The sequence below is a fragment of the Rhipicephalus microplus genome, unplaced genomic scaffold (genome assembly GCF_043290135.1).
Source record: "Rhipicephalus microplus isolate Deutch F79 unplaced genomic scaffold, USDA_Rmic scaffold_21, whole genome shotgun sequence".
Lineage (NCBI taxonomy): Eukaryota > Metazoa > Arthropoda > Arachnida > Ixodida > Ixodidae > Rhipicephalus > Rhipicephalus microplus.
This window is the reverse complement of record NW_027464594.1, coordinates 6,533,106-6,551,996: the sequence shown is the minus strand read 5'-3', so window position 1 is coordinate 6,551,996 and position 18,891 is coordinate 6,533,106. Positions and strand designations below refer to the sequence as shown.

The 18,891-nt window shown below is 49.6% G+C and overlaps 41 non-coding genes across 41 annotated transcripts; all 41 read left to right on the top strand.

The window, feature by feature from the left end:
* Positions 1–158: 158 nt before the first annotated feature.
* On the top strand, positions 159–230 carry TRNAE-CUC (transfer RNA glutamic acid (anticodon CUC)). Its single transcript has one exon. It is a non-coding gene; the product is annotated as a tRNA-Glu (tRNA).
* A 298-nt stretch (positions 231–528) lies between these two features.
* TRNAE-CUC (transfer RNA glutamic acid (anticodon CUC)) lies at positions 529–600 on the top strand. The gene has a single exon. It is a non-coding gene; the product is annotated as a tRNA-Glu (tRNA).
* A 113-nt stretch (positions 601–713) lies between these two features.
* On the top strand, positions 714–785 carry TRNAE-CUC (transfer RNA glutamic acid (anticodon CUC)). The gene has a single exon. It is a non-coding gene; the product is annotated as a tRNA-Glu (tRNA).
* A 113-nt stretch (positions 786–898) lies between these two features.
* Positions 899–970, top strand: TRNAE-CUC (transfer RNA glutamic acid (anticodon CUC)). Its single transcript has one exon. It is a non-coding gene; the product is annotated as a tRNA-Glu (tRNA).
* A 113-nt stretch (positions 971–1,083) lies between these two features.
* Positions 1,084–1,155, top strand: TRNAE-CUC (transfer RNA glutamic acid (anticodon CUC)). The gene has a single exon. It is a non-coding gene; the product is annotated as a tRNA-Glu (tRNA).
* A 113-nt stretch (positions 1,156–1,268) lies between these two features.
* TRNAE-CUC (transfer RNA glutamic acid (anticodon CUC)) lies at positions 1,269–1,340 on the top strand. Its single transcript has one exon. It is a non-coding gene; the product is annotated as a tRNA-Glu (tRNA).
* Positions 1,341–1,823: 483 nt separating this feature from the next.
* Positions 1,824–1,895, top strand: TRNAE-CUC (transfer RNA glutamic acid (anticodon CUC)). The gene has a single exon. It is a non-coding gene; the product is annotated as a tRNA-Glu (tRNA).
* Positions 1,896–2,008: 113 nt separating this feature from the next.
* Positions 2,009–2,080, top strand: TRNAE-CUC (transfer RNA glutamic acid (anticodon CUC)). Its single transcript has one exon. It is a non-coding gene; the product is annotated as a tRNA-Glu (tRNA).
* A 1,038-nt stretch (positions 2,081–3,118) lies between these two features.
* On the top strand, positions 3,119–3,190 carry TRNAE-CUC (transfer RNA glutamic acid (anticodon CUC)). The gene has a single exon. It is a non-coding gene; the product is annotated as a tRNA-Glu (tRNA).
* Positions 3,191–3,488: 298 nt separating this feature from the next.
* On the top strand, positions 3,489–3,560 carry TRNAE-CUC (transfer RNA glutamic acid (anticodon CUC)). The gene has a single exon. It is a non-coding gene; the product is annotated as a tRNA-Glu (tRNA).
* Positions 3,561–4,043: 483 nt separating this feature from the next.
* On the top strand, positions 4,044–4,115 carry TRNAE-CUC (transfer RNA glutamic acid (anticodon CUC)). The gene has a single exon. It is a non-coding gene; the product is annotated as a tRNA-Glu (tRNA).
* Positions 4,116–4,413: 298 nt separating this feature from the next.
* TRNAE-CUC (transfer RNA glutamic acid (anticodon CUC)) lies at positions 4,414–4,485 on the top strand. The gene has a single exon. It is a non-coding gene; the product is annotated as a tRNA-Glu (tRNA).
* A 113-nt stretch (positions 4,486–4,598) lies between these two features.
* Positions 4,599–4,670, top strand: TRNAE-CUC (transfer RNA glutamic acid (anticodon CUC)). The gene has a single exon. It is a non-coding gene; the product is annotated as a tRNA-Glu (tRNA).
* A 484-nt stretch (positions 4,671–5,154) lies between these two features.
* TRNAE-CUC (transfer RNA glutamic acid (anticodon CUC)) lies at positions 5,155–5,226 on the top strand. The gene has a single exon. It is a non-coding gene; the product is annotated as a tRNA-Glu (tRNA).
* Positions 5,227–5,339: 113 nt separating this feature from the next.
* TRNAE-CUC (transfer RNA glutamic acid (anticodon CUC)) lies at positions 5,340–5,411 on the top strand. The gene has a single exon. It is a non-coding gene; the product is annotated as a tRNA-Glu (tRNA).
* A 664-nt stretch (positions 5,412–6,075) lies between these two features.
* TRNAE-CUC (transfer RNA glutamic acid (anticodon CUC)) lies at positions 6,076–6,147 on the top strand. Its single transcript has one exon. It is a non-coding gene; the product is annotated as a tRNA-Glu (tRNA).
* A 112-nt stretch (positions 6,148–6,259) lies between these two features.
* Positions 6,260–6,331, top strand: TRNAE-CUC (transfer RNA glutamic acid (anticodon CUC)). The gene has a single exon. It is a non-coding gene; the product is annotated as a tRNA-Glu (tRNA).
* Positions 6,332–6,629: 298 nt separating this feature from the next.
* Positions 6,630–6,701, top strand: TRNAE-CUC (transfer RNA glutamic acid (anticodon CUC)). Its single transcript has one exon. It is a non-coding gene; the product is annotated as a tRNA-Glu (tRNA).
* An 852-nt stretch (positions 6,702–7,553) lies between these two features.
* TRNAE-CUC (transfer RNA glutamic acid (anticodon CUC)) lies at positions 7,554–7,625 on the top strand. The gene has a single exon. It is a non-coding gene; the product is annotated as a tRNA-Glu (tRNA).
* A 113-nt stretch (positions 7,626–7,738) lies between these two features.
* Positions 7,739–7,810, top strand: TRNAE-CUC (transfer RNA glutamic acid (anticodon CUC)). Its single transcript has one exon. It is a non-coding gene; the product is annotated as a tRNA-Glu (tRNA).
* Positions 7,811–8,108: 298 nt separating this feature from the next.
* On the top strand, positions 8,109–8,180 carry TRNAE-CUC (transfer RNA glutamic acid (anticodon CUC)). The gene has a single exon. It is a non-coding gene; the product is annotated as a tRNA-Glu (tRNA).
* Positions 8,181–8,293: 113 nt separating this feature from the next.
* On the top strand, positions 8,294–8,365 carry TRNAE-CUC (transfer RNA glutamic acid (anticodon CUC)). Its single transcript has one exon. It is a non-coding gene; the product is annotated as a tRNA-Glu (tRNA).
* Positions 8,366–8,663: 298 nt separating this feature from the next.
* TRNAE-CUC (transfer RNA glutamic acid (anticodon CUC)) lies at positions 8,664–8,735 on the top strand. Its single transcript has one exon. It is a non-coding gene; the product is annotated as a tRNA-Glu (tRNA).
* Positions 8,736–8,848: 113 nt separating this feature from the next.
* Positions 8,849–8,920, top strand: TRNAE-CUC (transfer RNA glutamic acid (anticodon CUC)). The gene has a single exon. It is a non-coding gene; the product is annotated as a tRNA-Glu (tRNA).
* A 298-nt stretch (positions 8,921–9,218) lies between these two features.
* TRNAE-CUC (transfer RNA glutamic acid (anticodon CUC)) lies at positions 9,219–9,290 on the top strand. The gene has a single exon. It is a non-coding gene; the product is annotated as a tRNA-Glu (tRNA).
* Positions 9,291–9,403: 113 nt separating this feature from the next.
* TRNAE-CUC (transfer RNA glutamic acid (anticodon CUC)) lies at positions 9,404–9,475 on the top strand. The gene has a single exon. It is a non-coding gene; the product is annotated as a tRNA-Glu (tRNA).
* Positions 9,476–9,773: 298 nt separating this feature from the next.
* Positions 9,774–9,845, top strand: TRNAE-CUC (transfer RNA glutamic acid (anticodon CUC)). Its single transcript has one exon. It is a non-coding gene; the product is annotated as a tRNA-Glu (tRNA).
* A 297-nt stretch (positions 9,846–10,142) lies between these two features.
* On the top strand, positions 10,143–10,214 carry TRNAE-CUC (transfer RNA glutamic acid (anticodon CUC)). The gene has a single exon. It is a non-coding gene; the product is annotated as a tRNA-Glu (tRNA).
* A 1,023-nt stretch (positions 10,215–11,237) lies between these two features.
* On the top strand, positions 11,238–11,309 carry TRNAE-CUC (transfer RNA glutamic acid (anticodon CUC)). The gene has a single exon. It is a non-coding gene; the product is annotated as a tRNA-Glu (tRNA).
* Positions 11,310–11,422: 113 nt separating this feature from the next.
* Positions 11,423–11,494, top strand: TRNAD-GUC (transfer RNA aspartic acid (anticodon GUC)). The gene has a single exon. It is a non-coding gene; the product is annotated as a tRNA-Asp (tRNA).
* Positions 11,495–11,978: 484 nt separating this feature from the next.
* On the top strand, positions 11,979–12,050 carry TRNAE-CUC (transfer RNA glutamic acid (anticodon CUC)). Its single transcript has one exon. It is a non-coding gene; the product is annotated as a tRNA-Glu (tRNA).
* Positions 12,051–12,888: 838 nt separating this feature from the next.
* On the top strand, positions 12,889–12,960 carry TRNAE-CUC (transfer RNA glutamic acid (anticodon CUC)). The gene has a single exon. It is a non-coding gene; the product is annotated as a tRNA-Glu (tRNA).
* Positions 12,961–14,179: 1,219 nt separating this feature from the next.
* On the top strand, positions 14,180–14,251 carry TRNAE-CUC (transfer RNA glutamic acid (anticodon CUC)). The gene has a single exon. It is a non-coding gene; the product is annotated as a tRNA-Glu (tRNA).
* A 298-nt stretch (positions 14,252–14,549) lies between these two features.
* Positions 14,550–14,621, top strand: TRNAE-CUC (transfer RNA glutamic acid (anticodon CUC)). Its single transcript has one exon. It is a non-coding gene; the product is annotated as a tRNA-Glu (tRNA).
* A 113-nt stretch (positions 14,622–14,734) lies between these two features.
* On the top strand, positions 14,735–14,806 carry TRNAE-CUC (transfer RNA glutamic acid (anticodon CUC)). Its single transcript has one exon. It is a non-coding gene; the product is annotated as a tRNA-Glu (tRNA).
* A 298-nt stretch (positions 14,807–15,104) lies between these two features.
* On the top strand, positions 15,105–15,176 carry TRNAE-CUC (transfer RNA glutamic acid (anticodon CUC)). Its single transcript has one exon. It is a non-coding gene; the product is annotated as a tRNA-Glu (tRNA).
* A 113-nt stretch (positions 15,177–15,289) lies between these two features.
* On the top strand, positions 15,290–15,361 carry TRNAE-CUC (transfer RNA glutamic acid (anticodon CUC)). Its single transcript has one exon. It is a non-coding gene; the product is annotated as a tRNA-Glu (tRNA).
* Positions 15,362–15,845: 484 nt separating this feature from the next.
* Positions 15,846–15,917, top strand: TRNAE-CUC (transfer RNA glutamic acid (anticodon CUC)). Its single transcript has one exon. It is a non-coding gene; the product is annotated as a tRNA-Glu (tRNA).
* A 1,381-nt stretch (positions 15,918–17,298) lies between these two features.
* TRNAE-UUC (transfer RNA glutamic acid (anticodon UUC)) lies at positions 17,299–17,370 on the top strand. Its single transcript has one exon. It is a non-coding gene; the product is annotated as a tRNA-Glu (tRNA).
* A 103-nt stretch (positions 17,371–17,473) lies between these two features.
* Positions 17,474–17,545, top strand: TRNAE-CUC (transfer RNA glutamic acid (anticodon CUC)). The gene has a single exon. It is a non-coding gene; the product is annotated as a tRNA-Glu (tRNA).
* A 483-nt stretch (positions 17,546–18,028) lies between these two features.
* Positions 18,029–18,100, top strand: TRNAE-CUC (transfer RNA glutamic acid (anticodon CUC)). The gene has a single exon. It is a non-coding gene; the product is annotated as a tRNA-Glu (tRNA).
* Positions 18,101–18,891: the final 791 nt, after the last annotated feature.

Here is an 18,891-nt window from a genome sequence, read left to right as displayed (position 1 = left end):
CTGGCTCTCACCCAGGAGACCCAGGTTCGATTCCCGGTGTCAAAAGTATTTTCTTTTATCTGCTGTCATCAAGTCTCCAATTTGCGCACGCTATATAACTTCAATACTTTTACCCTGTTGGCATAATGGCTAAGCGATCGCTCCGTCCCTCTCTGTTCTCTGGCATGGTCTAGTGGCTAGGATACCTGGCTCTCACCCTGGACGCCCGGGTTCGATTCCCGGTGTCGAAAGTATTTTCTTTTATCTGCTGTCATCAAGTCTCCAATTTGCGCACGTTATATACCTTCAATACTTTTACCGTGTTGGCCGAATGGCTAAGCGATTGCTCCGACCCTCTCCGTTCTCCGGCATGGTCTTGTGGCTAGGATACCTGGCTCTCACCCAGGAGGCCCGGGTTTGATTCCCGGTGTCATAAGTATTTTCTTTTATCTGCTATCATCAAGTCTCAAATTTGCGCACGCTACGTAACTTCAATACTTTTACCCTGTTGGCCGAATGGCTAAGCGATCGCTCCGTCCTTCTCTGTTCTCTGGCATGGTCTAGTGGCTAGGATACCTGGCTCTCACCCAGGAGGCCCGGGTTCGATACCCGGTGTCGAAAGTATTTTCTTTTATATGCTGTCATCAAGTCTCCAATTTGCGCACGCTATATACCTTCAATACTTTTACCCTGTTGGCATAATGCCTAAGCGATCGCTCCGTCCCTCTCTGTTCTCCGGCATGGTCTAGTGGCTAGGATACCTTGCTCTCACCCAGGAGGCCCGGGTTCGATTCCCGGTGTCGAAAGTATTTTCTTTTATCTGCTGTCATCAAGTCTCCAATTTGCGCACGCTATATACCTTCAATACTTTTACCGTGTTGGCCAAAAGGCTAAGCGATTGCTCCGTCCCTCTCCGTTCTCCGGCATGATCTAGTGGCTAGGATACCTGGCTCTCACACAGGAGGCCCAGGTTCGATTCCCGGTGTCGGAAATATTTTCTTTCATCTGCTGTCAACAAGTCTCCAATTTGCGCACGCTATGTAACTTCAATAGTTTCACCCTGTCCGCCAAATGGCTACGCGATCGCAATTTCCCTCTCTGTTCTCCGGCATGGTCTAGTGGCTAGGATACCTTGCTCTCACCCAGGAGGCCCGGGTTCGATTCCCGGTGTCGAAAGTATTTTCTTTTATCTGCTGTCATCAAGTCTCCAATTTGCGCACGCTATATACCTTCAATACTTTTACCGTGTTGGCCGAATGGCTAAGCGATTGCTCCGCTCCTCTCCGTTCTCCGGCATGGTCTTGTGGCTAGGATACCTGGCTCTCACCCAGGAGGCCCGGGTTCGATTCCAGGTGTCGGAAATATTTTCTTTCATCTGCTGTCAACAAGTCTCCAATTTGCGCACGCTATATAACTTCAATACTTTTACCCTGTTGGCATAATGGCTAAGCGATCGCTCCGTCCCTCTCTGTTCACCGGTATGGTCTAGTGGCTAGGATACCTTGCTCTTACCCAGGAGGCCCGGGTTCGATTCCCGGTGTCGAAAGTATTTTCTTTTATCTGCTGTCATCAAGTCTCCAATTTGCGCACGCTATATACCTTCAATACTTTTACCGTGTTGGCCGAATGGCTAAGCGATTGCTCCGTCCCTCTCCGTTCTCCGACATGGTGTAGTGGGTAGGATACCTGGCTCTCACCCAGGAGACCCAGGTTCGGTTCCCGGTGTCAAAAGTATTTTCTTTTATCTGCTGTCATCGAGTCTCCAATTTGCGCACGCTATATAACTTCAATACTTTTACCCTGTTGGCATAATGGCTAAGCGATCACTCCGTCCCTCTCTAGTCTCTGGCATGGTCTAGTGGCTAGGATACCTGGCTCTCACCCTGGAGGCCCGGGTTCGATTCCCGGTGTCGAAAATATTTTCTTTTATCTGCTGTCATCAAGTCTCCAATTTGCGCACGTTATATACCTTCAATACTTTTACCGTGTTGGCCGAATGGCTAAGAGATTGCTCCGCCCCTCTCCGTTCTCCGGCATGGTCTTGTGGCTAGGATACCTGGCTCTCACCCAGGAGGCCCGGGCTCGATTCCCGGTGTCGGAAATATATTCTTTCATCTGCTGTCAACAAGTCTCAAATTTGCGCACGCTATGCAACTTCAATAGTTTTACCCTGTCCGCCAAATGGCTACGCGATCGCAATTTCCCTCTCTGTTCTCCTGCATGGTCTAGTAGCTAAGATGCTTGGCTTTCACACAGGAGGCCCGGGTGCGATTCCCGGTGTCGGAAGTATTTTCTTTTATCTGCTGTCATTAAGTCTCTAATTTGCGCCCGCAATGTAACTTCAATAGTTTTACCCTGTTGGCCGAATCGCTAAGCGATCGCTCCTTCCCTCTCTGCTCTCCGGCATGGTCTAGTGGCTAGAATACCTTGCTCTCACCGAGGAGGCCCGGGCTCTATTCCCGGTGTCGGAAGTATTTTCTTTTATCTGCTGTCATCAAGTCTCCAATTCGCGCACGCTATATACCTTCAATACTTTTACCGTGTTGGCCGAATGGCTAAGCGATCCCTCCGTCCCTCTCCATTCTCCGGCATGGTCTAGTAGCTAGGATACCTGGCTCTCACCCAGGAGGCCCAGGTTCGATTCTCGGTGTCAGAAGTAATTTCTTTTATCTGCTGTCATCAAGTCTCCAATTAGCGCACGCAATATAACTTCAATACTTTTACCCTGTTGGCCGAATGGCTAAGCGATCGCTCCGTCCCTCTCTGTTCTCTGGCATGGTCTAGTGGCTAGGATACCTGGCTCTCACCTTGGAGGCCCGGGTTCGATTCACGGTGTCGAAAATATTTTCTTTTATCTGCTGTCATCAAGTCTCCAATTTGCGCACGTTATATACCTTCAATACTTTTACCGTGTTGGCCGAATGGCTAAGAGATTGCTCCGCCCCTCTCCGTTCTCCGGCATGGTCTTGTGGCTAGGATACCTGGGTCTCACCCAGGAGACCCAGGTTCGATTCCCGGTGTCAAAAGTATTTTCTTTTATCTGCTGTCATCAAGTCTCCAATTTGCGCACGCTATATAACTTCAATACTTTTACCCTGTTGGCATAATGGCTAAGCGATCGCTCCGTCCCTCTCTGTTCTCTGGCATGGTCTAGTGGCTAGGATACCTGGCTCTCACCCTGGACGCCCGGGTTCGATTCCCGGTGTCGAAAGTATTTTCTTTTATCTGCTGTCATCAAGTCTCCAATTTGCGCACGTTATATACCTTCAATACTTTTACCGTGTTGGCCGAATGGCTAAGCGATTGCTCCGACCCTCTCCGTTCTCCGGCATGGTCTTGTGGCTAGGATACCTGGCTCTCACCCAGGAGGCCCGGGTTTGATTCCCGGTGTCATTAGTATTTTCTTTTATCTGCTATCATCAAGTCTCCAATTTGCGCACGCTACGTAACTTCAATACTTTTACCCTGTTGGCCGAATGGCTAAGCGATCGCTCCGTCCTTCTCTGTTCTCTGGCATGGTCTAGTGGCTAGGATACCTGGCTCTCACCCAGGAGGCCCGGGTTCGATACCCGGTGTCGAAAGTATTTTCTTTTATCTGCTGTCATCAAGTCTCTAATTTGCGCACGCTATATACCTTCAATACTTTTACCCTGTTGGCATAATGGCTAAGCGATCGCTCCGTCCCTCTCTGTTCTCCGGCATGGTCTAGTAGCTAGGATACCTTGCTCTCACCCAGGAGGCCCGGGTTCGATTCCCGGTGTCGAAAGTATTTTCTTTTATCTGCTGTCATCAAGTCTCCAATTTGCGCACGCTATATACCTTCAATACTTTTACCGTGTTGGCCAAAAGGCTAAGCGATTGCTCCGTCCCTCTCCGTTCTCCGGCATGATCTAGTGGCTAGGATATCTGGCTCTCACACAGGAGGTCCAGGTTCGATTCCCGGTGTCGGAAATATTTTCTTTCATCTGCTGTCAACAAGTCTCCAATTTGCGCACGCTATGTAACTTCAATAGTTTCACCCTGTCCGCCAAATGGCTACGCGATCGCAATTTCCCTGTCTGTTCTCCGGCATGGTCTAGTGGCTAGGATACCTTGCTCTCACCCAGGAGGCCCGGGTTCGATTCCCGGTGTCGAAAGTATTTTCTTTTATCTGCTGTCATCAAGTCTCCAATTTGCGCACGCTATATACCTTCAATAGTTTTACCGTGTTGGCCGAATGGCTAAGCGATTGCTCCGTCCCTCTCCGTTCTCCGACATGGTGTAGTGGCTAGGATACCTGGCTCTCACCCAGGAGACCCAGGTTCGATTCCCGGTGTCAAAAGTATTTTCTTTTATCTGCTGTCATCAAGTCTCCAATTTGCGCACGCTATATAACTTCAATACTTTTACCCTGTTGGCATAATGGCTAAGCGATCGCTCCGTCACTCTCTAGTCTCTGGCATGGTCTAGTGGCTAGGATACCTGGCTCTCACCCTGGAGGCCCGGGTTCGATTCCCGGTGTCGAAAGTATTTTCTTTTATCTGCTGTCATCAAGTCTCCAATTTGCGCACGTTATATACCTTCAATACTTTTACCGTGTTGGCCGAATGGCTAAGAGATTGCTCCGCCCCTCGTCGTTCTCCGGCATGGTCTTGTGGCTAGGATACCTGGCTCTCACCCAGGAGGCCCGGGTTCGATTCCCGGTGTCGGAAATATATTCTTTCATCTGCTGTCAACAAGTCTCCAATTTGCGCACGCTATGCAACTTCAATAGTTTTACCCTGTCCGCCAAATGGCTACGCGATCGCAATTTCCCTCTCTGTTCTCCTGCATGGTCTAGTAGCTAAGATGCTTGGCTTTCACACAGGAGGCCCGGGTGCGATTCCCGGTGTCGGAAGTATTTTCTTTTATCTGCTATCATCAAGTCTCTAATTTGCACGCGCTATGTAACTTCAATACATTTACACTGTTGGCCGAATGGCCAAGGGATCGCTCTTGTCCCTCTCCGTTCTCCAGCATGGTCTAGTGGCTAGGACTCCTAGCTCTCACCCAGGAGACCCGAGTTCGATTCCCGGTGTCGTAAGTATTTTCTTTTATCTGCTATCATCAAGTCTCCAATTTGCGCACGCTACGTAACTTCAATACTTTTACCCTGTTGGCCGAATCGCTAAGCGATCGCTCCTTCCCTCTCTGCTCTCCGGCATGGTCTAGTGGCTAGGATACCTGGCTCTCACCCAGGAGACCCGGGTTTGATTCCCGGTGTCGGAAGTATTTTCTTTTATCTGCTATCATCAAGTCTCCAATTCGCGCACGCTATATACCTTCAATACTTTTACCGTCTTGGCCGAATGGCTAAGCGATTGCTCCATCCCTCTCCGTTCTCTGGCATGGTCTAGTGGCTAGGAAACCTGGCTCTCACCCAGGAGACCCAGGTTCGATTCCCGGTGTCGGAAGTATTTTCTTTCATCTGCTGTCAACAAGTATCCAATTTGCGCACGCTATGTAACTTCAAAAGTTTTACCCTGTTGGCCGAATCGCTAAGCGATCGCTCCTTCCCTCTCTGCTCTCCGGCATGGTCTAGTGGCTAGGATACCTGGCTCTCACACAGGAGGCCCGGGTGCGATTCCGGTGTCTCAAGTTTTTTCTTTTATCTGCTATCATCAAGTCTCCAATTTGCACACGCTATGTAACTTCAATACATTTATACTGTTGGCCGAATCGCTAAGCGATCGCTCCTTCCCTCTCTGTTCTCCGGCATGGTCTTGTGGCTAGGATACCTGGCTCTCACCCAGGAGTCCCGGGTACAATTCCCGGTGTCGGAAGTGTTTTCTTCTATCTGCTATCATCAAGTCTGCAATTTGTGCACGCTATGTAACTTCAATACTTTTACCCTGTTGGCCGAATCACTAAGCGATCGCTCCGTCCCTCTCTTATCTCCGGCATCGTCTAGTGGCTAGGATACTTGGCTCTCACCCAGGAGGCCCGGGTGCTATTCCCGGCGTCGGAAGTATTTTTTATCTGCTGTCATCAAGTCTCCTATTCGCGCACGCTATGTAACTTCAATAGTTTCACCCTGTCCGCCAAATGGCTACGCGATCGCAATTTCCCTCTCTGTTCTCCGGCATGGTCTAGTGGCTAGGATACCTTGCTCTCACCCAGGAGGCCCGGGTTCGATTCCCGGTGTCGAAAGTATTTTCTTTTACCTGCTGTCATCAAGTCTCCAATTTGCGCACGCTATATACCTTCAATACTTTACCGTGTTGGCCGAATGGCTAAGCGATTGCTCCGCCCCTCTCCGTTCTCCGGCATGGTCTTGTGGCTAGGATACCTGGCTCTCACCCAGGAGGCCCGGGTTCGATTCCAGGTGTCGGAAATATTTTCTTTCATCTGCTGTCAACAAGCCTCCAATTTGCGCACGCTATATAACTTCAATACTTTTACCCTGTTGGCATAATGGCTAAGCGATCGCTCCGTCCCTCTCTGTTCACCGGTATGGTCTAGTGGCTTGGATACCTTGCTCTCACCCAGGAGGCCCGGGTTCGATTCCCGGTGTCGAAAGTATTTTCTTTTATCTGCTGTCATCAAGTCTCCAATTTGCGCACGCTATATACCTTCAATACTTTTACCGTGTTGGCCGAATGGCTAAGCGATTGCTTCGCCCCTCTCCGTTCTCCGGCATGGTCTTGTGGCTAGGATACCTGGCTCTCACCCAGGAGGCCCGGGTTCGATTCCCGGTGTCGGAAATATATTCTTTCATATGCTGTCAACAAGTCTCCAATTTGCGCACGCTATACACCTTCAATACTTTTACCGTCGTGCCGAATGGCTAAGCGATTGCTCTGTCCCTCACCGTTCTCCGGCATGGTCTAGTGGCTAGAATACCTTGCTCTCACAGAGGAGGCCCGGGTTCTATTCCCGGTGTCGGAAGTATTTTCTTTTATCTGCTGTCATCAAGTCTCCAATTCGCGCACGCTATATACCTTCAATACTTTTACCGTGTTGGCCGAATGGCTAAGCGACCGCTCCGTCCCTCTCCGTTTTCCGACATGGTGTAGTGGCTAGGATACCTGGCTCTCACTCAGGAGACCCAGGTTCGATTCCCGGTGTCAAAAGTATTTTCTTTTATCTGCTGTCATCAAGTCTCCAATTTGCGCACGCTATATAACTTCAATACTTTTACCCTGTTGGCATAATGGCTAAGCGATCGCTCCGTCCGTCTCTGTTCTCTGGCATGGTCAAGTAGCTAGGATACCTGGCTCTCACCCTGGATGCCCGGGTTCGATTCCCGGTGTCGAAAGTATTTTCTTTTATCTGCTGTCATCAAGTCTCCAATTTGCGCACGTTATATACCTTCAATACTTTTACCGTGTTGGCCGAATGGCTAAGCGATTGCTCCGACCCTCTCCGTTCTCCGGCATGGTCTTGTTGTTAAGATACCTGGCTCTCACCCAGGACGCCCGGGTTTGATTCCCGGTGTCATAAGTATTTTCTTTTATCTGCTATCATCAAGTCTCCAATTTGCGCACGCTACGTAACTTCAATACTTTTACCCTGTTGGCCGAATGGCTAAGCGATCGCTCCGTCCTTCTCTGTTCTCTGGCATGGTCTAGTGGCTAGGATACCTGGCTCTCACCCAGGAGGCCCGGGTTCGATACCCGGTGTCGAAAGTATTTTCTTTTATCTGCTGTCATCAAGTCTCCAATTTGCGCACGCTATATACTTTCAATACTTTTACCCTGTTGGCATAATGGCTAAGCGATCGCTCCGTCCCTCTCTGTTCTCCGGCATGGTCTAGTGGCTAGGATACCTTGCTCTCACCCAGGAGGCCCGGGTTCGATTCCCGGTGTCGAAAGTATTTTCTTTTATCTGCTGTCATCAAGTCTCCAATTTGCGCACGCTATATACCTTCAATACTTTTACCGTGTTGGCCAAAAGGCTAAGCGATTGCTCCGTCCCTCTCCGTTCTCCGGCATGATCTAGTGGCTAGGATACCTGGCTCTCACACAGGAGGCCCAGGTTCGATTCCAGGTGTCGGAAATATTTTCTTTCATCTGCTGTCAACAAGTCTCCAATTTGCGCAAGCTATGTAACTTCAATAGTTTCACCCTGTCCGCCAAATGGCTACGCGATCGCAATTTCCCTCTGTGTTCTCCGGCATGGTCTAGTGGCTAGGATACCTTGCTCTCACCCAGGAGGCCCGGGTTTGATTCCCGGTGTCGAAAGTATTTTCTTTTATCTGCTGTCATCAAGTCTCCAATTTGCGCACGCTATATACCTTCAATACTTTTACCGTGTTGGCCGAATGGCTAAGCGATTGCTCCGCCCCTCTCCGTTCTCCGGCATGGTCTTGTGGCTAGGATACCTGGCTCTCACCCAGGAGGCCCGGGTTCGATTCCAGGTGTCGGAAATATTTTCTTTCATCTGCTGTCAACAAGTCTCCAATTTGCGCACGCTATATAACTTCAATACTTTTACCCTGTTGGCATAATGGCTAAGCGATCGCTCCGTCCCTCTCTGTTCACCGGTATGGTCTAGTGGCTAGGATACCTTGCTCTCACCCAGGAGGCCCGGGTTCGATTCCCGGTGTCGAAAGTATTTTCTTTTATCTGCTGTCATCAAGTCTCCAATTTGCGCACGCTATATACCTTCAATACTTTTACCGTGTTGGCCGAATGGCTAAGCGATCGCTCCGTCCTTCTCTGTTCTCTGGCATGGTCTAGTGGCTAGGATACCTGGCTCTCACCCAGGAGGCCCGGGTTCGATACCCGGTGTCGAAAGTATTTTCTTTTATCTGCTGTCATCAAGTCTCCAATTTGCGCACGCTATATACTTTCAATACTTTTACCCTGTTGGCATAATGGCTAAGCGATCGCTCCGTCCCTCTCTGTTCTCCGGCATGGTCTAGTGGCTAGGATACCTTGCTCTCACCCAGGAGGCCCGGGTTCGATTCCCGGTGTCGAAAGTATTTTCTTTTATCTGCTGTCATCAAGTCTCCAATTTGCGCACGCTATATACCTTCAATACTTTTACCGTGTTGGCCAAAAGGCTAAGCGATTGCTCCGTCCCTCTCCGTTCTCCGGCATGATCTAGTGGCTAGGATACCTGGCTCTCACACAGGAGGCCCAGGTTCGATTCCAGGTGTCGGAAATATTTTCTTTCATCTGCTGTCAACAAGTCTCCAATTTGCGCAAGCTATGTAACTTCAATAGTTTCACCCTGTCCGCCAAATGGCTACGCGATCGCAATTTCCCTCTGTGTTCTCCGGCATGGTCTAGTGGCTAGGATACCTTGCTCTCACCCAGGAGGCCCGGGTTCGATTCCCGGTGTCGAAAGTATTTTCTTTTATCTGCAGTCATCAAGTCTCCAATTTGCGCACGCTATATACCTTCAATACTTTTACCGTGTTGGCCGAATGGCTAAGCGATTGCTCCGCCCCTCTCCGTTCTCCGGCATGGTCTTGTGGCTAGGATACCTGGCTCTCACCCAGGAGGCCCGGGTTCGATTCCAGGTGTCGGAAATATTTTCTTTCATCTGCTGTCAACAAGTCTCCAATTTGCGCACGCTATATAACTTCAATACTTTTACCCTGTTGGCATAATGGCTAAGCGATCGCTCCGTCCCTCTCTGTTCACCGGTATGGTCTAGTGGCTAGGATACCTTGCTCTCACCCAGGAGGCCCGGGTTCGATTCCCGGTGTCGAAAGTATTTTCTTTTATCTGCTGTCATCAAGTCTCCAATTTGCGCACGCTATATACCTTCAATACTTTTACCGTGTTGGCCGAATGGCTAAGCAATTGCTTCGCCCCTCTCCGTTCTCCGGCATGGTCTTGTGGCTAGGACACCTGGCTCTCACCCAGGAGGCCCGGGTTCGATTCCCGGTGTCGGAAATATATTCTTTCATATGCTGTCAACAAGTCTCCAATTTGCGCACGCTATACACCTTCAATACTTTTACCGTCGTGCCGAATGGCTAAGCGATTGCTCTGTCCCTCACCGTTCTCCTGCATGGTCTAGTGGCTAGGATACCTGGCTCTCACACAGGGGGCCCGGGTGCGATTCCCAATATCGGAAGTTTTTTCTTTTATCTGCTATCATCAAGTCTCCAATTTGCGCACGCTATATACCTTCAATACTTTTACCGTGTTGGCCGAAAGGCTAAGCGATTGCTCCGTCCCTCTCCGTTCTCCGGCATGATCTAGTGGCTAGGATACCTGGCTCTCACCCAGGAGGCCCAGGTTCGATTCCCGCTGTCGGAAATATTTTCTTTCATCTGCTGTCAACAAGTCTCCAATTTGCGCACGCTATGTACCTTCAATAGTTTCACCCTGTCCGCCAAATGGCTACGCGATCGCACTTTCCCTCTCTGTTCTCCTGCAAGGTGTAGTAGCTAAGATGCCTGGCTTTCACACAGGAGGCCCGGGTGCGATTCCCGGTGTCGGAAGTATTTTCTTTTATTTCCTATCATCAAGTCTCCAATTTGCGCACGCTATGTAACTTCAATACATTTACACTGTCGGCCAAATGGCTAAGGAATCGCTCTTGTCCCTCTCCGTTCTGCAGCATGGTCTAGTGGCTGGAATTGCTAGCTCTCACCCAGGAACCCGGGTTCGATTCCCGGAGTCGTAAGTACTTTCTCTTAACGGTTGTCTTCAAGTCTCCCATTTGCACACGCTATATAACTTCAATACTTTTACCCTGTTGGCCGAATGGCTAAGCGATCGCTCCGTCCCTCTCCGTTCTCGGCGTGGTCTAATAGCTAGGATATCTGGCTCTCACCCAGGAGGCTCGGGTTCGATTCCCGGTGTCGGAAGTATTTTTTATCGGCTATCATCAAGTCTCCAATTTCCGCACGCAATGTACCTTCAATACTTTTACCTTGTTGACCGAATGACTAAGTGATCGCTCCACTCTCTCCAGCATGGTCTAGTGGCTTGGATACCTGGCTTTCACTCAGGAGGCCCGGGTACGATTCCCGGAGTCAGAAGTGTTTTCTTTTATCTGCTATCATCAAGTCCGCAATTTGTGCACGCTATGTAACTTCAATACGTTTACCCTGTTGGCCGAATCACTAAGCGATCGCTCCGTCCCTCTCTTATCTGCGGCATCGTCTAGTGGCTAGGATACCTGGCTCTCACCCAGGAGGCCCGGGTGCTATTCCCGGCGTCGGAAGTATTTTTTATCTGCTGTCATGAAGTCTCCTATTCGCGCACGCTATGTAACTTCAATAGTTTTACCCTGTTGGCATAATGGCTAAGCGATCGCTCCGTCCCTCTCTGTTCTCTGGCATGGTCTAGTAGCTAGGATACCTGGCTCTCACCCTGGAGGCCCGGGTTCGATTCCCGGTGTCGAAAGTATTTTCTTTTATCTGCTGTCATCAAGTCTCCAATTTGCGCACGTTATATACCTTCAATACTTTTACCGTGTTGGCCGAATGGCTAAGCGATTGCTCCGCCCCTCTCCGTTCTCCGGCATGGTCTTGTGGCTAGGATACCTGGCTGTCACCCAGGAGGCCCGGGTTCGATTCCCGGTGTCGGAAATATATTCTTTCATCTGCTGTCAACAAGTCTCCAATTTGCGCACGCTATGTAACTTCAATAGTTTTACCCTGTCCTCCAAATGGCTACGCGATCGCAATTTCCCTCTCTGTTCTCCTGCATGGTCTAGTAGCTAAGATGCCTGGCTTTCACACAGGAGGCCCGGGTGCGATTCCCGGTGTCGGAAGTATTTTCTTTTATCTGATATCATCAAGTCTCCAATTTGCGCGCGCTATGTAACTTCAATACATTTACACTGTTGGTCGAATGGCTAAGGGATCGCTCTTGTCCCTCTCCGTTCTCCAGCATGGTCTAGTGGCTAGGATTCCTAGCTCTCACCCAGGAGACCCGGGTTCGATTCCCGGTGTCGTAAGTATTTTCTTTTATCTGCTATCATCAAGTCTCCAATTTGCGCACGCTACGTAACCTCAATACTTTTACCCTGTTGGCCGAATCGCTAAGCGATCGCTCCTTCCCTCTCTGCTCTCCGGCATGGTCTAGTGGCTAGGATACCTGGCTCTCACCCAGGAGGCCCGGGTTTGATTCCCGGTGTGGGAAGTATTTTCTTTTATCTGCTGTCATCAAGTCTCCCATTCGCGCACGCTATATAACTTCAATACTTTTACCCTATTGGCCGAATGGCTAAGCGATGGCTCGGTCCCTCTCTGTTCTCTGGCATGTCTAGCGGCTAGGATACCTGGCTCTCACCCAGGAGGCCCGGGTTCGATTCCCGGTGTCGGAAGTATTTTTTATCGGCTATCATCAAGTCTCCAATTTGCGCACGCAATGTACCTTCAATACTTTTACCTTGTTGGCCGAATGACTAAGTGATCGCTCCACTCTCTCCAGCATGGTTTAGTGGCTTGGATACCTGGCTCTCACTCAGGATGCCCGGGTACGATTCCCGGTGTCGGAAGTGTTTTCTTTTATCTGCTATCATCAGGTCTGCAATTGTGCACGCTATATAACTTCAATACTTTTACCCTGTTGGCCGAATCACTAAGCGATCGCTCCGTCCCTCTCTTATCTCCGGCATCGTCTAGTGGCTAGGATACCTGGCTCTCACCCAGGAGGCCCGGGTGCTATTCCCGGCGCTGGAAGTATTTTTTATCTGCTGTCATCAAGTCTCCTATTCGCGCACGCTATGTAACTTCAATAGTTTTACCCTGTTGGCCGAATGGCTAAGGGATCGCTCTTGTCCCTCTCCGTTCTCCAGCATGGTTTAGTGGCTAGGATACCTAGCTTTCACCCAGGAGAGCCGGGTTCGATTCCCGGTGTCGTAAGTATTTTCTTTTATCTGCTATCATCAAGTCTCCAATTTGCGCATGCTACGTAACTTCAATACTTTTACCCTGTTGGCCGAATCGCTAAGCGATCGCTCCTTCCCTCTCTGCTCTCCAGCATGGTCTAGTGGCTAGGATACCTGGCTCTCACCCAGGAGGCCCGGGTTCGATTCCCGGTGTCGGAAGTATTTTCTTTCATCTGCTGTCAACAAGTATCCAATTTGCGAACGCTATGTAACTTCAAAAGTTTTACCCTGTCGGCCAAATGGCTAAGCGATTGCTATTTCCCTCTCTGTTCTCCTGCATGGTCTAGTGGCTAAGATACCTGGCTCTCACACAGGAGGCCCGGGTGCGATTCCGGTGTCTGAAGTTTTTTCTTTTATCTGCTATCATCAAGTCTCCAATTTGCACACGCTATGTAACTTCAATACATTTATACTGTTGGCCGAATCGCTAAGCGATCGCTCCTTCCCTCTCTGTTCTCCGGCATGGTCTTGTGGCTAGGATACCTGGCTCTCACCCAGGAGTCCCGGGTACAATTCCCGGTGTCGGAAGTGTTTTCTTCTATCTGCTATCATCAAGTCTGCAATTTGTGCACGCTATGTAACTTCAATACTTTTACCCTGTTGGCCGAATCACTAAGCGATCACTCCGTCCCTGTCTTATCTCCGGCATCGTTAGTGGCTAGGATACTTGGCTCTCACCCAGGAGGCCCGGGTGCTATTCCCGGCGTCGGAAGTATTTTTTATCTGCTGTCATCAAGTCTCCTATTCGCGCACGCTATGTAACTTCATTAGTTTTACCCTGTTGTCCGAATGGCTAAGAGATCGCTCTTGTCCCTCTCCGTTCTCCAGCATGGTTTAGTGGCTAGGATACCTAGCTTTCACCCAGGAGAGCCGGGTTCGATTCCCTGTGTCGGAAGTATTTTCTTTTACCCGCTGTCATTAAGTCTCCAATTTGCGCCCGCAATGTAACTTCAATAGTTTTACCCTGTTGGCCGAATCGCTAAGCGATCGCTCCTTCCCTCTCTGCTCTCCGGCATGGTCTAGTGGCTAGAATACTTTGCTCTCACCGAGGAGGCCCGGGTTCTATTCCCGGTGTCGGAAGTATTTTCTTTTATCTGCTGTCATCAAGTCTCCAATTCGCGCACGCTATATACCTTCAATACTTTTACCGTGTTGGCCGAATGGCTAAGCGACCGCTCCGTCCCTCTCCGTTTTCCGACATGGTGTAGTGGCTAGGATACCTGGCTCTCACTCAGGAGACCCAGGTTCGATTCCCGGTGTCAAAAGTATTTCCTTTTATCTGCTGTCATCAAGTCTCCAATTTGCGCACGCTATATAACTTCAATACTTTTACCCTGTTGGCATAATGGCTAAGCGATCGCTCCGTCCCTCTCTGTTCTCTGGCATGGTCTAGTGGCTAGGATACCTGGCTCTCACCCTGGACGCCCGGGTTCGATTCCCGGTGTCGAAAGTATTTTCTTTTATCTGCTGTCATCAAGTCTCCAATTTGCGCACGTTATATACCTTCAATACTTTTACCGTGTTGGCCGAATGGCTAAGCGATTGCTCCGACCCTCTCCGTTCTCCGGCATGGTCTTGTGGTTAAGATACCTGGCTCTCACCCAGGACGCCCGGGTTTGATTCCCGGTGTCATAAGTATTTTCTTTTATCTGCTATCATCAAGTCTCCAATTTGCGCACGCTACGTAACTTCAATACTTTTACCCTGTTGGCCGAATGGCTAAGCGATCGCTCCGTCCTTCTCTGTTCTCTGGCATGGTCTAGTGGCTAGGATACCTGGCTCTCACCCAGGAGGCCCGGGTTCGATACCCGGTGTCGAAAGTATTTTCTTTTATCTGCTGTCATCAAGTCTCCAATTTGCGCACGCTATATACTTTCAATACTTTTACCCTGTTGGCATAATGGCTAAGCGATCGCTCCGTCCCTCTCTGTTCTCCGGCATGGTCTAGTGGCTAGGATACCTTGCTCTCACCCAGGAGGCCCGGGTTCGATTCCCGGTGTCGAAAGTATTTTCTTTTATCTGCTGTCATCAAGTCTCCAATTTGCGCACGCTATATACCTTCAATACTTTTACCGTGTTGGCCAAAAGGCTAAGCGATTGCTCCGTCCCTCTCCGTTCTCCGGCATGATCTAGTGGCTAGGATACCTGGCTCTCACACAGGAGGCCCAGGTTCGATTCCAGGTGTCGGAAATATTTTCTTTCATCTGCTGTCAACAAGTCTCCAATTTGCGCAAGCTATGTAACTTCAATAGTTTCACCCTGTCCGCCAAATGGCTACGCGATCGCAATTTCCCTCTGTGTTCTCCGGCATGGTCTAGTGGCTAGGATACCTTGCTCTCACCCAGGAGGCCCGGGTTCGATTCCCGGTGTCGAAAGTATTTTCTTTTATCTGCTGTCATCAAGTCTCCAATTTGCGCACGCTATATACCTTCAATACTTTTACCGTGTTGGCCGAATGGCTAAGCGATTGCTCCGCCCCTCTCCGTTCTCCGGCATGGTCTTGTGGCTAGGATACCTGGCTCTCACCCAGGAGGCCCGGGTTCGATTCCAGGTGTCGGAAATATTTTCTTTCATCTGCTGTCAACAAGTCTCCAATTTGCGCACGCTATGCAACTTCAATAGTTTTACCCTGTCCTCCAAATGGCTACGCGATCGCAATTTCCCTCTCTGTTCTCCTGCATGGTCTAGTAGCTAAGATGCCTGGCTTTCACACAGGAGGCCCGGGTGCGATTCCCGGTGTCGGAAGTATTTTCTTTTATATGATATCATCAAGTCTCCAATTTGCGCGCGCTATGTAAATTCAATACATTTACACTGTTGGCCGAATGGCTAAGGGATCGCTCTTGTCCCTCTCCGTTCTCCAGCATGGTCTAGTGGCTAGGATTCCTAGCTCTCACCCAGGAGACCCGGGTTCAATTCCCGGTGTCGTAAGTATTTTCTTTTATCTGCTATCATCAAGTCTCCAATTTGCGCACGCTACGTAACCTCAATACTTTTACCCTGTTGGCCGAATCGCTAAGCGATCGCTCCTTCCCTCTCTGCTCTCCGGCATGGTCTAGTGGCTAGGATACCTGGCTCTCACCCAGGAGGCCCGGGTTTGATTCCCGGTGTCGGAAGTATTTTCTTTTATCTGCTGTCATCAAGTCTCCCATTCGCGCACGCTATATAACTTCAATACTTTTACCCTATTGGCCGAATGGCTAAGCGATCGCTCCGTCCCTCTCTGTTCTCTGGCATGTCTAGCGGCTAGGATACCTGGCTCTCACCCAGGAGGCCCGGGTTCGATTCCCGGTGTCGGAAGTATTTTTTATCGGCTATCATCAAGTCTCCAATTTGCGCACGCAATGTACCTTCAATACTTTTACCTTGTTGGCCGAATGACTAAGTGATCGCTTCACTCTCTCCAGCATGGTTTAGTGGCTAGGATACCTAGCTTTCACCCAAGGGAGCCGGGTTCGATTCCCTGTGTCGGAAGTATTTTCTTTTACCCGCTGTCATTAAGTCTCCAATTTGTGCCCGCAATGTAACTTCAATAGTTTTACCCTGTTGGCCGAATCGCTAAGCTATCGCTCCTTCCCTCTCTGCTCTCCGGCATGGTCTAGTGGCTAGGATACCCTGCTCTCACCGAGGAGGCCCGGGTTCTATTTCCGGTGTCGGAAGTATTTTCTTTTATCTGCTGTCATCAAGTCTCCAATTCGCGCACGCTATATACCTTCAATACTTTTACCGTGTTGGCAGAATGGCTAAGGAATCGCTCTTGTCCCTCTCCGTTCTGCAGCATGGTCTAGTGGCTAGAATTCCTAGCTCTCACCCAGGAACCCGGGTTCGATTCCCGGTGTCGTAAGTACTTTCTCTTAACGGTTATCTTCAAGTCTCCAATTTGCACACGCTATATAACTTCAATACTTTTACCCTGTTGGCCGAATGGCTAAGCGATCGCTCCGTCCCTCTCCGTTCTCGGCGTGGTCTAATAGCTAGGATATCTGGCTCTCACCCAGGAGGCTCGGGTTCGATTCCCGGTGTCGGAAGTATTTTTTATCGGCTATCATCAAGTCTCCAATTTTCGCACGCAATGTACCTTCAATACTTTTACCTTGTTGGCCGAATGACTAAGTGATCGCTCCACTCTCTCCAGCATGGTCTAGTGGCTTGGATACCTCGCTTTCACTCAGGAGGCCCGGGTACGATTCCCGGTGTCAGAAGTGTTTTCTTTTATCTGCTATCATCAAGTCTGCAATTTGTGCACGCTATGTAACTTCAATACGTTTACCCTGTTGGCCGAATCACTAAGCGATCGCTCCGTCCCTCTCTTATCTCCGGCATCGTCTAGTGGCTAGGATACCTGGCTCTCACCCAGGAGGCCCGGGTGCTATTCCAGGCGTCGGAAGTATTTTTTATCTGCTGTCATGAAGTCTCCTATTCGCGCACGCTATGTAACTTCAATAGTTTTACCCTGTTGGCATAATGGCTAAGCGATCGCTCCGTCCCTCTCTGTTCTCTGGCATGGTCTAGTGGCTAGGATACCTGGCTTTCACCCTGGAGGCCCGGGTTCGATTCCCGGTGTCGAAAGTATTTTCTTTTATCTGCTGTCATCAAGTCTCCAATTTGCGCACGTTATATACCTTCAATACTTTTACCGTGTTGGCCGAATGGCTAAGCGATTGCTCCGTTGTCCGGCATGGTCTTGGGGCTAGGATACCTGGCTCTCACCCAGGAGGCCCGGGTTCGATTCCCGGTGTCGGAAATATATTCTTTTATCTGCTGTCAACAAGTCTCCAATTTGCGCACGCTATGTAACTTCAATAGTTTTACCCTGTCCGCCAAATGGCTACGCGATCGCAATTTCCCTCTCTGTTCTCCTGCATGGTCTAGTAGCTAAGATGCATGGCTTCCACACATGAGGCCCGGGTGCGATTCCCGGTGTCGGAAGTATTTTCTTTTATCTGCTATCATCAAGTCTCCAATTTGCGCGCGCTATGTAACTTCAATACATTTACACTGTTGGCATAATGGCTAAGCGATCGCTCCGTCCCTCTCTGTTCTCCGGCATGGTCTAGTGGCTAGGATACCTTGCTCTCTCCCAGGAGGCCCGGGTTCGATTCCCGGTGTCGAAAGTATTTTCTTTTATCTGCTGTCATCAAGTCTCCAATTTGCGCACGCTATATACCTTCAATACTTTTACCGTGTTGGCCGAAAGGCTAAGCGATTGCTCCGTCCCTCTCCGTTCTCCGGAATGATCTAGTGGCTAGGATACCTGGCTCTCAACCAGGAGGCCCAGGTTCGATTCCCGGTGTCGGAAATATTTTCTTTTATCTGCTGTCAACAAGTCTCCAATTTGCGCACGCTATGTAACTTCAATAGTTTCACCCTGTCCGCCAAATGGCTACGCGATCGCAATTTCCCTCTCTGTTCTCCTGCAAGATCTAGTAGCTAAGATGCCTGGCTTTCACACAGGAGGCCCGGGTGCGATTCCCGGTGTCGGAAGTATTTTCTTTTATTTCCTATCATCAAGTCTCCAATTTGCGCACGCTATGTAACTTCAATACATTTACACTGTTGGCCAAATGGCTAAGAATTCGCTCTTGTCCCTCTCCGTTCTGCAGCATGGTCTAGTGGCTAGAATTCCTAGCTCTCACCCAGAAACCCGGGTTCGATTCCCGGTGTCGTAAGTACTTTCTCTTAACGGTTATCTTCAAGTCTCCAATTTGCACACGCTATATAACTTCAATACTTTTACCCTGTTGGCCGAATGGCTAAGCGATCGCTCCGTCCCTCTCCGTTCTCGGCGTGGTCTAATAGCCAGGATATCTGGCTCTCACCCAGGAGGCTCGGGTTCGATTCCCGGTGTCGGAAGTATTTTTTATCGGCTATCATCAAGTCTCCAATTTTCGCACGCAACGTACCTTCAATACTTTTACCTTCTTGCCCGAATGACTAAGTGATCGCTCCACTCTCTCCAGCATGGTCTAGTGGCTTGGATACCTGGCTTTCACTCAGGAGGCCCGGGTACGATTCCCGGTGTCGGAAGTGTTTTCTTTTATCTGCTATCATCAAGTCTGCAATTTGTGCACGCTATGTAACTTCAATACG